Here is a 17,368-nt window from a genome sequence, read left to right on the forward strand (position 1 = left end):
ATTATTAATTTGTTATAATACGTTGAATAAAATATAATTTAATAATGAAAAAAATTCATTTTAGAATTGACTTATAAAAAAAAAAGTAAAATAATAGTAATACTAGTTAAAAAAATTAATTAACCTATCTTAAAAGAAAGCCTAAATTATTTTTAGGGTAATAGGTTTAATATATATAAATAATATATGAATATTCTTTTAAAAATATTTTTAATTATTTACAAATAAATTAAATATATCACAAATTATATCAGAATTTAAGGACAAAGTACATAAATTTAATTATTTGCTACTTATAAACTAAATTTATACATTTAATAGATTAAACAACTCTAAATAAATCAGAAAAAGTCTGTACATATCATTTGTTTAAATATTTTTTAGATAATAATAATAATAATAATAATAATAATAATAATAATAATTATTATTATTATTATTATTATTATTATTATTATTATTATTATTATTATTATTATTCAAAATTTTATTATTTTGAAAAGTATTTTTAGTAGAAAAAAGTAAAAATATTACTAAAATAGATTATTAATTTGTTATTATATTTTTCTTATCATAAGATGAAAGTTTATGTTTTACTAATATAATGTTGGTGTATCAAGTAAAATTCATTTTATCATATAATGGAATCATTTTAAAATTTATTTTGTAAATATAATAATAATTAATACTAAATTTAATAATTAAATAATCAAATAATTAAAATTTAAAATGATAATAAGAGAAAATAAAATGATAAAAAAATTTTAAATTCATATGCTAACATTTAAGTGGTTAAAAAAATTAAAATAAATAAATAAAAATTTAAAAATTTAATTGATAAAGTAGAACACCTGAATAAAAATTTAAAAGGCACTTGAGTGTTCCTCCTAATTAAGAAGATTTAACTAATAAAAAAATAAGTTAGCATGTAAAACTATTCAAAATATATTAACTAAAATTAAAACAGTCTTTACTTTTATTATATATATATATATATATATATATATATATATATATTTAAAAAAAGGGTAAAGGTATAATAAATAAGAAGCTGCAGGTGAAAATGATGGCAACATTATTATTAAATAATGAATTACACTTCACCATAATAAATTATTTTAAAATTATTTCAATGAAAATAATAATAATTAAATAATTTAAAGTAACTAAGATTAAAATAAAAAATGGGTTAAATGTGTTTAAAATAAAAATTGAAAAAAAAGAAAGGCAGAGGTAAAACAATAATATAATATTGAAATTCCAAGTAAATATTATTTTCCGTAGAAATATAAGTATATATTAATTTAACATAATCTATTGTAGTATAGATTAAAATTTTAAAATTTTATTATACATGAAACTTTTTATTTCTTTTATATTTTTATAGTCAAAATATCTTATTAAAATAAAATAAAATTAATATATGTAAAATTAATAAAAATCGAAAAAGTCTTCTAAATAGAGGCGAAAAAAAAAGTGAAAAAGAAATTGTGCTCGTCAAGTGCACCGTGCAGTTGATTGAGTGTAGGCCCAGCAGCATGTGCTGTGTTTGAAATGGAAAAAATAAATAAATAAAAAGAGGGAATAGGGGCAGAATGGTCCTTTTATTTATATGAGGGACGTGCCTTTTTTTTTTAATAAGCAAGCATTATATTTTAAAATTTTCCTTAATATGAGATATTAAATAACAGCGATGATGGTGAAAAATTATTAAGTGTACTTGATATATATTTATTATTTCTCAATTGCGTATGATTCACTTTTTACATTATATGGAGAACTTATTTTTTTTTTCATCTAATTTAATGTATTTAATATGAAGTTGCAGGAATGTGGAAAAAATTAAATAAAATAATAAAAATGTATATTTAACAATTATATAATATAATGTAATTGTAAATAAATTTACATTATTATATAATTATTTTTTTAAATAGGATAATATTTATCTCTTTAATTTTTTTTTTCTTGCCCTCATATCTACCAAATAAAATTATGAGTTAAAATTTAAGAGGGATAACATAAGTTTATAATAGAAAATAAATTCTAACTCTTATTATTTAAAATTTAATTATTGCATTTTCTTTAAATTTCTTTTTTAAATATTTAACATAGCTAGTTCTTGAAACATGTGAATTGCACATACACATAGGCGGAGTCACAATAGGGCCAAGAGGGGCACTGGGTCCCCCTGAAATTTATAAATTTTTTAGGAGTATATTAGTAATTTTACTAAATTAAGATGAAAGATGTCACGACCCAATCCATGGGCTGAACCGGCACTAGGACCTGGGCCAGCCTAAAGCCCTCGAGACCCGTAGTAAGCCTAACTATTATTTAACCTAATCCTAAGGCCTATTTTAGGCCCAATTCAAGAATTCAACCAAACAAAGTCCGACCATAATGTGTACCATACAACGGGGAGTTTTTGACTCGCTCGACCTGTAAACACAATATACAACAATATGGAGAGCTCAACTCACCTTCCACATACTCATAATATCATAGAATCAAATGGAAGCTCAGCTCCCTCATCCAGTCCAATCATACATGCATTTAATACGCTTACAGGTCTAAAATGACAATTATAATACAGACCCAAATCAAGTAAGTATTTCTAACACATGTGAAATTCTAGAAGTTAGCAAAATTATACAAAATATCACAAATATAAATAGATGACCTGCGAGGGAGAGAGACAGATTAGAACTCAACAAGAGATCTCCTATATCATGGAAAAATAAGTTGAACAGGAGTGAGCGTTCGACTCAAAGAGTAAAATATCAATTTTAATCACAATTTCTATAGTTATCTAAAGCTAATGCATCCTAAGAGTGTAATACAATATCATCATAATTTTTATACAAATCATATCATAACAGCAAAAAGGCAATTTGGAGCACTCACACACCCAATAATGTTTAAACAGTACATATATAGGAGTTGATCCCCTATACAGCTCTCTTAATCCAACCTCTACCAGCGAGTGTCTCTTAAGTCAGACTTTCGCTTGATAATTCAAATGCGGAGGCCAGCGAGATCATCTCGAGCCGTGTCTACCTCGACTTATCCATAAAGGACCGGGTCTCAGCGAGTGTCTCTCAAGCCGTGTCTACCCATCCTATCCACATCAATACCGCACACCACACGCACGCCAATGCACACACACGACTCCAAATTACCATAAATAACATACATGACACTTCATCAATTAAGAATGCAATATAAAACGTGCCTAGTATTTAACTACATAGATACATATTTATAAGTGATACATGGGCATGCATGAACATATAATAATATTGAAATTATAATTAAAATTAATATTTTACTCACAGACTTAAACCAAGGTCACTGCGGCGGCTGGACGGAGGAGGAAGGCTGTCCTGGCTTACCTGATAAATTTTATTATAATTATTTAATATATTTGACTCAATGCAAGTTTAGAAAAGACCAAAGACACCCTTAGTCTTGCCGAAAATCTGGCAGAGTCTCCCCTATACTTAGGACCTACCTAACGTGCAAAAGGGTTCAAAATGCACTTCTATATCCACAAGTCACACATCCACAACTCAATCACATCACATGGCCCCTCCCGGGCCCACCCAAACAGTCAACAACCACAATTTGAAAAATTATAATTTAGTCCCTACAATTACCCCTTTTGCAAAAACTACCCATTTGAGCTCCAAAAATTCTAAAACTTTGCCCCGCGGTCCTTAGCAATATTATAGAGCTAACGCAAAAGGAATTATATTTTTCTAACCTACCACAAATATTTTATAGATTTTTAATCGAAATCAGGCACTAGATAATTAAGAAAAATGAGGGTTCGGGTTTACCTATGCCAATTCCGACCCTGGAGGTGCGCGCGACGAGCTGGGGAGGGAGGGGCAGTGGCTGGCCGGCGAGGGGAGGAGAGAGGAGAGAGAAAAAGGGAAGGGAAGTGAGAGTGTCGGGGGCGCGCAGGGAAGAAAAGAACAAGGGGATTAGATCGGTTGGACCAGGTCCGGTTTGATTCGGTCGGTTTAATTCAGGGTACCTGAAATTGAATTTTTACTCTGCCTTGAGATCGAAAACAAGGCCCAAAAATCCCAAAAAAATTTCAGAAAACTCAGAAAAATTCGTAGAGTTTAAATATATTTTTAGTTTTATCACGTGGTCTTTAAATAAATTTTTAAAAATCATCAAATTTTTATATTTTCGGAAAATCGAACCCGATTTCAAAAAATGGAAAAATTTCAAATAAGTTCCCCAAATTTAAATAAAATAAAATATTAATATCTACCCATAAAATAATTAATTTAAAAATTAAGGGTGTTACAAAAGAATCATACTACTAATATATGATTAGTGGACTAAACAACCCATTTTCTGGCCTAGAGGTAATTATAGGTTATTTTATTTTTTGCTTATTTTGTCTCTAATCATTTATATTGATAAAAAAAAAGTTCTTATCCTTTTAGGGGGATAAGGTTCTTGACTGCTTGTCATTATAGTTGCATCCTTAATTATAAAATGTGATCTGATGAGGTAAAGTTCTCTGGGCCTAGACAGGAGGTCTGGGATTAAATTGTGTTTCCCTTTTATGTGCTGGACTGTGAATTTATACTTGGCGAACTAGTCTTCTAGCCTTAACAGTTGTGGTTCTTGAAGTGACTTGTTCTTGAAGTCCAGAATCTTTGAGAAGGATGAGTTGTCAATGATCACAATGAAATAGTGTCCAATGAGATGAAACTCGAACTTTTTGATGCCATTTTTGACAGCCATAATTTCTTTATACACCGAGTGATAATGCTTTTGTGATTATGGGAATTCACCACTAGCATGTCCACAGATTTATTTTTCTCCTTGAATTTCTTCAATAAGGACAGCACCCTAGTGAGTGTCACTGGCATTAGTTTGGAGCGTACAATGTCTTGTACTGGGAATCTTTAAAGGTGGCGGTTTTGAAGCCACTGCTTTAAGAGACTTGACTGCCTTTGTCTGTTCTTTTCCCCAAGGAGGTGCAGTCTTCCTAAGCATCTTTGAAAGTTTGCAGGTGTGAGTGGTGACATGAGGAATAAACTTTCTGATGTAATTGACAATGCCTAGGAATTGCTATCTTTGTTTTGTCAATAAGTCTTTGTCAGGAAATTTTAGCAATTCTTCTGCAATGTGTAGCCCTGGCTGGTACTTTCCATCTTTAAACCGCATTCCAAGGAAATCAATATCAGACTGTGCTAAAGAACTTTTCTTTTTAGACAGTATTATGTCATAAGATTCCACTATAGATTGAAATGTGGTCAAATGCGCTTTATGAGCCGTGACATTTTTTGAGAATAGTAGGATGTCATCAATGTAGATAAGGGCACTGTGGAGTATGGGCTCAAATATCTTTGTCATAGCTTTTTGGAAAACAGAGGGTGTTGTCTTTAGGCCAAAAGGGAGAACAGTCCATTGGTATTGGGCTGTGGGAATGCAGAATGCAATTTTGGGCCTATCCGTGGGTTCAATACCCAGTTTGCCAGAAACCAGCCTTGAGATCAAACTTTGAAAAGATGTAGGCTTCATGAAGCTGGGTAAACAAGGCTTCAGGCTTAGGCAGTGGAAATTTGTCATATTGTAAGAAATGGTTAAGAGGCTTATAGTTTATTACGAGCCTCTTTGTACCCCTTAGTTTCTCAGAACTTTTTTCCATATAAAAGGCTTGACAAGCCCATGGAGAGGATGTGGGTTCTATAAGGCCTTGTTGAAGTAACTGTTTACATTCCTCTTGAGCCAAAGCCAGATCTGCTGGATTCATTACCGGATGTGATAGCCTTGGTGGGATTTATATCTTCATTCAACTCGAATGGTAGATGGACACAGAATTCTGGATTTTTTCACAATCGGTGATGATTATGAAACTGTGCATGAGAATTTGGAAAGAACTTTAAAAGAAGTTTTTTGTGTTCTTGGAACTGTATTGAGGCATCTGCTAACGAATACAGTTTAAGAACAGAGATGAAAGGTTGGAAGTATCTTTTGTATTTAAAATCCGTCGGCAGAATCTTTAAATGTTTTGCTTGCTGATATAAATAAATGAAATATACCTATATAATATTTAAAATAAAAAAAATACTACTATTAAAATGATACGATTTAATCTTATAAATAACGACTGATTTTCTTTGTTAGCTTGTGGCATAGAAACACAATTCCTTTAGTTGAAGGCCAAAAGTGAGTATTAGAAACTGAAGCTCACAATGCTTATGATGTTAATAATTTTTTTAATTTTTTAAATTAGAAAACTGTAGTGAATGTATTTCACATGTTCCTTGAAATTTTCTTTCAAAATGAAAAATAAAATTCTACAAGAAAACAACTAATTAAATGCCAGAAAACGACTTGACGTGCCAGTATGGTACTAGGACCAGATGGGCAATAATGAAGTGGCTCACAGCTAAGTAGTGTTTTCATTGACGAGTAAAGGTCTTGGTCTTCCTTGCAGATAATAGATGCCTTTAATTTCCACAAGTAATTTTATGTTCTCCATTCATTTTCGCTTGATCTCTCTGGAGTAATTAACTGATCATCCTGCTCTCTCTCTCTCTCTCTTTCTCTCTCTCTCTCTCTCTCTTTACGTACTCTGATTGCTAAGGGTAATAAGTTTTCCTTCTCTGTTTATCGCTTAATTCCAGAGTTTGTTTGATGTTGTTTCACTCTTTAATTATTCGGTTTTTGTTTCTTATTTATTAATATGTTTTCGCTTTCTATTCTGTTGCTCCTTAATTGGCAGCCTGCTGTTTATTTTCAAAAGGAAATTGTTTCGGTTTTCATTTCTCTCATTTGATCCAAAAAATCAGTAAGTTCTTCCTTCCTTCTGTAACTCTCTTTGTCTTTCTATTTATTTTTTATTTTTAATTTTTTTTTAACTTTCCCTTATTAGATCTCTTCATGGTTTATCTCAGCGCCTTTTTTTTTTTTAATTGAGTATAATTGAAGATAGAAAGACTAATGACTAAGAAAAGGCAAAATTTTTTTTTTATATTTTATAAATTTTTTTTATAATTATAATTTTAGTAATTTTATCTAATTACAAAAGATTATTACAATTACATTTAATTTTTACCAATTAAGCTTTCAACCAGCTCTAAAAAACTTGCGCGATGCCGTGAGTATTATTTTTCTTTATTATATTAATATAATTAATAAATAAATATTTAATATATTTAATTTTATTTTATAATAACATAAAATATAATACTTATATCTTATAAATAAAATTATTATCTATCAATAATTTAACTCATCTGCAACAAAATTTTAATCATTTATTATATCACATATGTATATATATAATTTGATTTAACACAAATTAATTAATAATACAATATTTATTATAGACATATTATAATATATTAAATAAAATATAATTTAATAATGAAAAAAATATTTCAATGTAAAGTCGAGTTATAAAAGAAAGTAATAGCAATAATCGTTAAAAAAAATTAATTAACCTATCTAAAAAAGTCTAAATTATTTTTGTGATAATAAGTTTAAGTATATAGAAATAATAAATGAACATTATTTTTAAAATATTTTAATTATTTAAAAATAAATTAAATATATTTTAATTTATATTAAAATTTAAGAGTAAAAAAAATTAATTATTTATTAATTATAAATTAAATTTACACATTTAATCGATTAATAACTCTAAATAGATATTAAGAAAAAGTATATATATATATATATATATATATATATATATATATATATATTTGTTTAAATATTTTATAGGTAGTAATAATAATAATAATAATATTATTACAATACAATAATAATACCAATCAAAATCTTACTATTTTAAAGAAGTATTTAAAAAAAGCAAAAATAAATAGATATTAATTTGTTGTTATTATATTTTTCATATATTAAGATGAAAATTTATCTTTTATTAATATAATGTTGGTATATAAATTAAAATTCATTTTATCTGGAGTCATCTTAAAATTTATTTTGTAAAGATAATAATAATTAATACTAAACTTAATTATTAAATAGTCAAATAATTAAAATTTAAAATGATAATAACAGAAAATAAAATAAAAAAAAATTAAATTCGTATACTAACACTTAAGTGGTTAAAAAAATTAAAATAAATAAATAAAAATTAAAAATTTCAATTGATAAAGTAGAACACTTTAATAAAAATTGAAATAAAAAAAATAAGGCAGCATGTAAAACAATTCAAAAATATGTAAACTAAAATTAAGTAAATAAATGATAAATAAGAAACTGCCATAGGCTAAATTGATGACAACATTATTGTTTGAATAATGAATTTCATTTTACTATAAATAAATTTTTTTTAAATTATTTCCATGAAAATAATAATAATAATAATTAAATTTAATATTTTATTAAAATAAAATAAAATTAACACATGTAAAATTAAGAAAAAATAGGAAAAGTCTTGTAAATAGAGAAAAAAAAAAAGAAATTGTACTTGTCAAGTGCACCGTGCAGTGGGTTGAGTGTAGCCCAGCAGCATACGCTATACTTGGAATAGAAATTAAAAAAAAAAAAACGCAAAAATTCTATTTAGATTTTCATGTTATGTTAAATAATTACATAAATTTTTAAAGTCTTTCGAGCTTTAATTAAATACTTTAACTTTTAAAAAAAATCAAAATTTTAAAAATTGATTAAGAAAACCTTTTTATTATTTTATAGATAAATAAGCTTTTCAATTTTTTTAAAAATAGATAAAAAGACTAAATTATAATTTGTCTTTAATATAAATCTAACTAAGGTTATGCATGATCTTCTCGTGCACATGATCTTCATCTGCAATCTTACGTATCCGATTTGCAAAATTCTAATAGAAATTTGTTGTACTTTAGAGTAGATTAATAAGTTGTTGTTTACATAATTGTTCAATAAGTTTATCTATAAAAGTGTCTTGAATTTATAGAGAAATTTTTTTGAATCATTTAGTAAAAAAATAATTTATTAATATATTCAAGGATGTAGTAGATATCGACTAGAATGTTGCGAATTAAAAACACAAGATTGTCAACGAGGACTCTATACACTAAAAGATTTTTATGCTCAACCTTGACTGAATTTATATTAAAAATAAATTATAGCTTAATATTTATTTATTTATTTTTAATGAGTAAGAGAGCATTGTATTCTAAAATTTCCCTTAATCTGAGACATTACATGAGAGCCATGTTTGAAGGGATAGCCAGCAAACAAAACCATTGAATTTGAGTAGATAACTAATAATTTTTATATCACGATGTATATCAAAATAAATTTTAAAATATGGATCAGTAAAAAATGGAGTTAAAAAAAGTGTAATAATTTTTGATAATTTAGATAAAATTATTAAAATTAAAAGTTGTAAATAAAATTAAAAAATTTAAAAAAATTAATTTTTTGTAGTCAAAACATCTAAATAAAAACGTTAACTTTTAAGCGCTTAGGTCAGAAACACTGTAACAACAAAAAGAAAAGGAAAAAGGCAGAGAGTGAGTATTAGAAACTGAAGCTCACAATTATGACTTTGATTATCGTTTTTATTTAAATCTTTTGTCGGAAATCTTTACTCTGTTATATTGTTTATTTCTATTATATTATTTATTTATTGTATGCAAATTACTTACCGTTTGGTTTCTATTTCTCATCTGATTTCAAAGCACTTTTGTTTGTGTTTGTTGCGTTCTGTTAATTGTTTATTTCTTGCTTTCCTTCTCACCTCTCCTTGTTTTTATTTTCTCTGGGTATGTTAGGTGGTCACATCCCAAGGAAAAAAAAAAAAAATCAGCAAATGGAGTTTGTGAAATTAGTGACTGATCCCATTGTATCCAAAGTTTTCGAACTGTTGGTTGAACCCACTCTGCGTCAGATCAAATATGTATTTAACTACAGTGACAACATACACAACCTTGAAGAAGAAGTTGGAAAGCTCACGGATAAAAAACAAAGGGTTGAGCACGCTGTGGAGGAAGTTAAGCGCAATCCAGTAGAAGAAGTTGAAGCTGATGTTCAGAGATGGTTGACTAATGTGAATAATGTGATTGAAGATGCTGGTAAAATTCTTCTTCGACATGAAGACAAAGCAAAGAAGAGGTGCTTCATGGGATTGTGTCCTAATTTGATCAGGCGCCACCAAATTAGTAGAAAAGCGAGCAAAGCTTTACCAATCGTTGTTGGAGCCCGAGAAGAAGGAAATTTTGAGAAAGTTTCCCACCGCATCACACCACAGGGCATAGGGGCAGTCAAAGGTTTTGAGGCCTTTGAATCAAGAACATCAGCTGCGGTTGAAATCACGAATGCTTTAAAGGATGCTGATGTTAATCTCATTGGAGTGTATGGAATGGGAGGCGTGGGTAAGACCACGCTAGTGAAACAGATTGCTGAACAAGCCAGGGAAAACGGAATCGTCAAATTGGTGGTTATAGCAACTGTAACTCACAATCCGGATTTGAAAACTGTTCAACAACAAATTGCAGATTGGTTAGACTACAAATTTGATGTGGAGTCTGTTGAGGTACGAGCAGCTCGGTTGAGCGAGCGAATCAAAAGAGAACAGAAAATTCTCATAATTCTAGATGATATTTGGGCAGCAATCAAACTGGAGGAGGTAGGAATTCCTTATGGCCCTGATCATAAAGGAAGCAAGATACTGATGACGTCTAGAAATCAATCTGTGTTCTTTGAAATGGGAGTACAAAAAGATGTCTCGCTTGAAGTTTTACAGCGTCAAGAAGCATGGAATCTATTTGAGAAGATTGTGGGAGATCTTAAAGATTCTAACTTACGACCTATAGCTATCAAAGTCGCAAAGAGATGCGCAGGCTTGCCCATTTTAATTGTACCAGTAGCGACGGGATTGAAAAACAAGGAAATATTTAAATGGAACGATGCGTTGGAACAGCTTAAAAAGTTTGATGGCAAAGGACATGAAGAGAGAGTTTACTCGGCCCTAGAGTTGAGTTACAACTTTCTGAGAGATGAAGAGAGGTCTTTGTTCCGACTTTTAGGACAACTCGCACCTCATGTTGTGGTCATCGGTGACTTGTTGAAATATAGCATAGGGTTAGGCTTGTTTAATCAACGCACCACACTACAAGCAACAAGAGATAGACTACTTAAAGTAATCAGTGATCTTAAAATGTCTTGTTTGTTACTGGAAGGCGACAACCATGAACAAGTCAAAATCCATGATGTGGTTCGCAGCTTCGCAACCTCAATTGCATCCAAGCATCATCATGTCTTTACTGCAGCATGTCAAACGGAGTTGGAAGAATGGCCGAATAAAGACTTCTTTGAACAATGCACATCAATCTCCTAGCCATATTGCAATATCCCTAAGCTTCCTGAAGTACTTGAATGCCCAAAACTCAAGTCATTTTTTATGTTTAATAATTCCTCGCTCAAAATCCCAGAGAATTTATTCAGTAGAATGGAAGAGCTCAAAGTCTTGGATTTGACGGGAATGCACTTGTCACCACTGCCTTTATCACTTCAATACCTTAAGCACCTCGAAACATTGTGTTTGGATGGCTGTGTTTTGGAAGACATTTCTGCAATCGGAGAGCTAAAAAAATTGCAAGTTCTTAGCTTCGTTCAATCTACCATTGTTCGGCTGCCAAGTGAAGTAAGGAAATTGACTCGTTTGCGACTTTTGGATTTGAGGAGATGTCAAGGACTTGAAGTGATTTCGCCAGATGTCCTATCAAGGTTAGCCCGGTTGGAGGAATTGTACATAGGGGACGGCTTTGTGCAATGGAAGGGTGAAGGACATGATGAACCAAGAAACAATGCTAACCTGTCAGAATTGAAGCTTTTGTCAAAGCTGTCGACTTTAGAGGTACATATCATGGATGCAAATATCATGCCCAAAGATTTATTTTCTGAAAAACTGGAAAGATTTAGAGTATTCATCGGTGATGAGTGGGACTGGGACTGGCACGAGTACGAGAGATATGCTGATTACAGAAGCTTAAGAACGTTGAAACTCAAGCTTAGTAGAAGCGCTCTGTTGGAGAGGGTAAAAGTGTTGCTGATGAAAACTGAAGATTTATATTTGGACGACCTAAGGGGTTTAAGAAGTGTGCTCTATGAATTAGACGACCAAGGTTTTCCTGAGTTGAAGCATCTCCATGTTCAAAATAGCCTTGGTATTCAATATATCATAGACTGGATGATAATGGGCCATTCCACTGCTTTTCCGAGGTTGGAGTCATTATTTATTGAGAATTTGCATAATTTGGAGAAGATCTATTATGGGCCTTATATGGTGGGGTCTTTCAGCAATTTAAGAAAATTAAAGGTGGGGAACTGCAATGCATTGAGGAGTCTCTTTTCATTCTCTATGTTTAAAGGCCTTGGGAAGCTTGAAGAAGTGGATGTAAGTAGTTGCGAAATTATGGAAGAGATAGCAGTTGAGGAAGGTGAAGATGATGAGGAAATTAATTTGACACAAATACGATCCTTGACATTGGATAATCTACCTCAACTTACAAGCTTTTGTTCGCAAGGCCAAGAGAAGGTGTGTTCTGCATCCCAAAGAACGCAAAAGGAAGCAGCAGTTGGTACAAGCTCTAAAGAAATTGTATGCGAGGACGAGATTGAAGCTCTGTTGCCACTTTTCAGCAAAAAGGTTTGGTCCACATCTTATTTCTGTTTTCCGACTTATCTTTTTTAGACATTTTATAAAAAATTAAAAATAATTCATTCTAGATTAAAAAGTAATTTACTCTAATTCTTTCTAATATTTTATTATTTTTCATATTTTGCCATTCTTTTTTTTTAATTGAAAATAAAAATTATGCCTGCAGATTGGATTCCCTAATTTGGAAGATATCAAATTGTCTGGGATTAATGTGAAAATGATATGGCCTAATCAACATATAGAATCATCTCTATATATTGAAAAATTAACGACCTTGATTGTGGATGGCTGTGGGAATCTAAACTATCTATTCACATCCTCTATTGTTGGAAGTCTCGCACAACTCAAAACACTTGAGATATGTGAGTGCAAATCCATGGAAGAAGTAATAATTGCAGAAGGAGAAGGTGAAATGATGAGCAAAATGCTATTCCCCAAACTACACTCGCTGAAGCTCAAAGGTCTTCCCAGAATTGTAAGATTTTGCACAGCTAACTTAATTGAATGTCCCTCCTTGAAAGTGCTGCGGGTAGATAACTGCCCTCATCTACATGCTTTTCTCTCTACTTGCACAAGCAAAAATGTGGGAACTAGCAGCGGAGTTACACAAGCGAACGCAACTCTCTTTGATGAAAAGGTTCTAAACTATTTATCAATTCTTCCTTTGTGTCATATTTAAATTATTTATCTATTTTTTACCTCTCATATTTAAGGGTTAATCAGGCTATTATTAACACCATGAAATTTGTATTTTAGGTGTGGTTTCCTAATTTGGAGGAATTGTATATCATGCACATGCATAAGTTGGAGATGATATGGTGTGATGAACTCCTAGCAGATTCCTTTTCTAGATTGAAAGTGCTACAAGTACAATATGGGAAACAACTACTGAAAATTTTTCCATCAAAGTTGTTGGGTCGATTCCTTCAAAATCTAGAATTATTGGTTGTAAAGAATTGTGATTCAGTGGAAGAGGTGTTTGATCTCCGGGCATTAGTAAGAGTAAGCGAAGCACCTGTTGTGGAGCGCAGTCAATTGAGAACTTTGGACATACGGGACCTTCCAAATCTGAAGCAAGTATGGAATATGGATCCTCATGGGATTCTCTCCTTCTATAACCTACGCCTAGTGTATGCTTGGAATTGTCCAAAGTTGAAAAGCCTCTTCCCATTTTCAATAGCTATAGGTCTACCACATCTTGCATTGCTTAACATAAATGGATGTGGGATGGAGGAAGTCGTTGCTAAGGAGGAAAGCGTAGAGGCAATTACTATTAATCCTAAGTTTGTGTTTCGTGGACTAAAGGCCTTGATCCTTTGGCAATTAGAAGAATTGAGGTGTTTTTATTCAGAAAAACACAGTTTAGAATGTACACAGCTAAAACATTTATGTGTGTATCGCTGTGAAAAATTGAAAACTTTCAATTCAGAATCTCAAGAAATGCAAGAAATACTTATGAATGGGCAAGAGAGCCAATTGAAGATTCAAGTTCCGCAGCCCCTTTTCGCATTTAGAGAGGTACGAATTATTAACTTTTTCTAACAGCTGATGTGGCATAATTTTGCCACAATTTTAAAATTAAAAAATTCAAAGGATTTAATAGTAGAAAATTACCTGTTGTCATCATTATTATTTTAATTTACAAGTTTAATTGAATTGTTGATATGACAAATGAGAAACTTATGGCATGTATTCCAAAATAATTAAATAATTAATTAATTAATTGATTGAAAAGTTGATTGTTCGGTGCATGATTTCATTGCACAATTTGCCCTTGATTGAATACCAATTTCCTTACTGACAAAAAAAAAGAATACCAATTTCCTTGTCTGCTAAAAAAAAAAAAACTTTTTTGCTTTATTTTTCAAAGGATGATTGTTATTTATTTTTTTTAATATTATAATATTATGTTATATAATCTAGCACTTTGAGGTTTATGTTTTTTTGTTTTTTTGGATCTGTAAATTTTCTGAAAGAATTTGGTATAATACTTTAATGTCTCCTGATTTTTATTTCTTTAAATAATTGAATTTAGTAATACTTATATTTATTATTGAATTCTTTTATCAATGTATTATTGTTAGCCCCTAATGAAATTTATCCAATATTTGGAACAGAACATTGTTTGAGGCTATCAAAGTAATAGATTCTTTATCACAATCATGTAGCGTCTATTTCTCTGACCTCAAGGAAGACCTTTGAGAAATTACTGCTCAGAGAGTATGTTATAATTTCTCTGTAAAATTGAAAAATTACATGAAAATTACATGTTTTTGTTTCCTCATTAGCTTTCTTTCATTAGGGAAATTGTTCAGTGCGTGATTTCATTGCACAGTTTGCCCTTGAATGAATGCCTTTTGCTTTATTTTTTGTTTTTCAGTTACGATCACAAGTATAGTCAACTTGGAACATCAATTTCTACATTTTTTTTGAATGATTTACAGATTGTTGGCAATTTGGAGCAATTAGCGCTAAACAACGAGGACATTGCAATGATGCAGCAAAGCCACTTTCCAATAGATCTCTTTTTCAAACTAAAAATTCTCGTTCTGCAAAGCTTTCATGATGCTTCAGTGAATTTGCCTTTTAATATTTTTCCAAAATTCCCAAATTTGGAAAAGCTTGTTTTAGGCAGCTGTTATTTCAGAGAGTTACTCCCACATGGTGTTGTTAGTGAGGATGCAGGGGTTCTCTTGCAGTCGCAGATACGATTCTTAAAGTTGGATTTCCTTCCTAATATAAGGCATATATGGAATCAAGATTGCCAACCTGTCCCATTTCTTCAAAATCTTGAAACCCTTGAAATATGGAGGTGCCATCGTTTGACTAATTTGGCACCATCCTCTGCAACTTTCAAAAATCTTGCGATTCTGAATGTGTGGAAATGTCAAGGATTGTTGAGCTTAATATCATCTTCTACTGCTAAAAGTATGGTCAATCTCACCACAATGATCGTAAGAGAAAGCCATAAGGTGGAAGAAATTGTGTCAAACGACAGAAATGATTCCCAATCCCAAAGTGAGATTGTTTTGTGGAAATTAAGAACTTTGAAACTTCTCTGCTTAAAAAGCCTCTCAAGCTTTTGCTCATCAGCGAATTGCACGTTAAAATTTCCGTCTTTGGAAGAATTAATTGTGACACAGTGCCCCAGAATGAAGATTTTTTCTCAAGGAGCCATAAGCGCACCAAAGTTAAAGAGAGTAAATTTGGCAGAAGAAAGAGCTAAATGGCGTTGGATTGGAAACCTTAATTCCACTATAATACAATTGTATACAGAAAAGGTTAGTTCAATATAATCTCTCCATCTCCTAATTCCTAAATTTCGTGTGCTCCATTTTCTTGTAGAGAACAGCTAGATAATCGAATTAATATTTGCTTGTATAATCACTATTCATTTATTTGCTTTGGTAGGTTGGATTCAGTGGCCTACAACATTTGGAACTCTCTCAATTTCCTGAACTAAAAGCGGTATGGCAAGATAAACTTCCATTCAACTTCTTCTACAATTTGAGTAGGCTGGTTGTAGACGAATGTATGTTTTCCTCTAGTTCTGTTCCCTCTGGTCTGCTACCATTTTTGAATAATCTGGATGAGCTTGAGGTAAGAAATTGCAATTTTGTGGAAGAAGTTGTTGCTATGGAACGGGGAAATGCCAACAGAGTTGTTGGGCATTTGTCCAAGTTAAATGAGTTGAACTTGATAAATCTTCCAATGTTGAGGCGTGTCTGGATCGAGGAACCTAACGGAATTTTGGACCTCAGAAACCTTAAACAGCTGAAAATCCACAATTGTAGCAGTTTGAGAAATATATTTAGTCCTACCATCTGCTGTGGACTTGAGCAACTCCGAGTGGTAGAAGTGAAAAGTTGTGCTATGGTTGAAGAAATCATCACAGAAGGCTCTATTGACGAGATCATATTTCCTTTACTTAACTCCATTACTCTCGAGTCTTTGCCCAGATTAATCAATTTCAAATCTGGAAGAGGTATCGTGCATTTTCCATCTCTAAAAGAGATTACTATAGCTGATTGCCCAACCACATTCAGTTGTTCATTTTTTAAGAAAGCAGGCCCAAATGCAACCTGATGCGTCCCAACCGCAAGTGCACGGGTCGTACAAGTAATATAGAAAAGATATCGATCCCACGAGGAGTTGTGTTAATGATTGAATTTTCGATATAAAAGTTGACTAAATTGAAGTATTCATGAAATTAAAATAATGAATTAATGGGTAATGGAGTACGAAATCTAAATGTGCAAATTTAATATTCTATTCAACAATGTATTAATTAAACTAAAATTGCATCAAATTGAAATAAGCAAGTTCAAATATGGCAATATTTAAAATGGCAAATGATTAAATTCGATTAGAAATTAACAATGGTAAAAAGGCGATTCCGGAGTTCGGGATTTCATATTCAAGCTATTTTGGGATTTTCCCTAGCTAGCCCAATCCATGAAATTTATGGGTTTAAAGGAGATTAATTCTAAAATCCTTTGAAAACTCTTTCGAGTGAGACAAAGAGTGCCTTAATTAACTTAATCCTACTTTCGTGGAGTTAAAATTAACCAAGACCCATTAGGTTCTTTAATCAATCTATTAAAACCCTCTTAACCCTTAGTCTATTTCTAGATCTAAGTTAATTAAGTCCAATTTCTTGATTAACTATCACTTGGTTTTCTCCTTTCGGTGCTTCAACCAAGGATTAAAAACATA

The 17,368-nt window shown here is 31.1% G+C and overlaps 1 pseudogene; it reads left to right on the plus strand.

The window, feature by feature from the left end:
* Window positions 1-4,208: 4,208 nt before the first annotated feature.
* Window positions 4,209-16,738, plus strand: LOC110653135 (uncharacterized; annotated as a pseudogene).
* Window positions 16,739-17,368: the final 630 nt, after the last annotated feature.

This window comes from Hevea brasiliensis, unplaced genomic scaffold, assembly GCF_030052815.1.
Source record: "Hevea brasiliensis isolate MT/VB/25A 57/8 unplaced genomic scaffold, ASM3005281v1 Scaf7, whole genome shotgun sequence".
NCBI classification, from domain to species: domain Eukaryota; kingdom Viridiplantae; phylum Streptophyta; class Magnoliopsida; order Malpighiales; family Euphorbiaceae; genus Hevea; species Hevea brasiliensis.